An 866-nucleotide genomic window follows, 5' to 3' on the forward strand; every position below is an offset into this window, starting at 1 on the left:
AATCTTGAACCTAAGTGTTTGATATTCAAATTTCGCTTTCTGGGTCAAAACTACTCGAATTTCCTCACTAACGTTGTTACGACTGAATCGACTTTACAATTCTCTATACAACGATGCCAAAACAAATTCTGTTGCTCGAATGGTTCTTGAGAAACTTCGAATAAAGGCCATTTAGTTATCTCTGGAATGATGTAAAAACGAGCTTTCTTGCTCATTTTGCTTCCGAGAAACATGCAAAACGGGGCGGAAAACATGAAATTTTGCAATAACCTTGCGCCACCCTTGCACAAAACGACGATCATTTTTCTAATTTCATAGATAACAGAAGACTGTATTTTTTCTACATAACCCCCCCGCTGACTTTTACACTTTTACTACATGATCTTTTTACTTAAAGGCCTGTTTGAAATCGTTGCTCTTCCCTCAAATTTAAAATACGTTTTCCTTAGGAGAAAACAAAGCGAAATATGACTACAATGTTAGAGCTTAGTTCTTACAGGCAGTGGAATAGGCACTACAATAATGTCTTAATGGTTAAAGTTCCTTATTTTCTGTTTTCTGCGAGATTCTGTTATAATAGTTAACTTGCTGGCACAGATTACAGAAAGTTGTGGAGCCTCGTTTTATCAACGATTTATTTCTCAGTTAGTGTATTATTAATAATATATAGCACGTGAAAATGAGCACCGATCCGAGCCAAGCGAAAGCGGCCAATAAATACAAAGCCCAATAAAATCGTAAACATTGATACGGCTTCTATTAATCTATCAAATAATTATTAACTTTAAACTGGATAAGCTGATGCTAATCCTGTGGCGAGAATTAGATCGTCAATCGGAATTATCCTTGTAGATATATTAACGGAA

This window comes from Dendroctonus ponderosae, unplaced genomic scaffold, assembly GCF_020466585.1.
Source record: "Dendroctonus ponderosae isolate FM_Combo_2020 unplaced genomic scaffold, Dpon_F_20191213v2 Dpon_F_20191213_1, whole genome shotgun sequence".
Classification (NCBI taxonomy): Eukaryota; Metazoa; Arthropoda; class Insecta; order Coleoptera; family Curculionidae; genus Dendroctonus; species Dendroctonus ponderosae.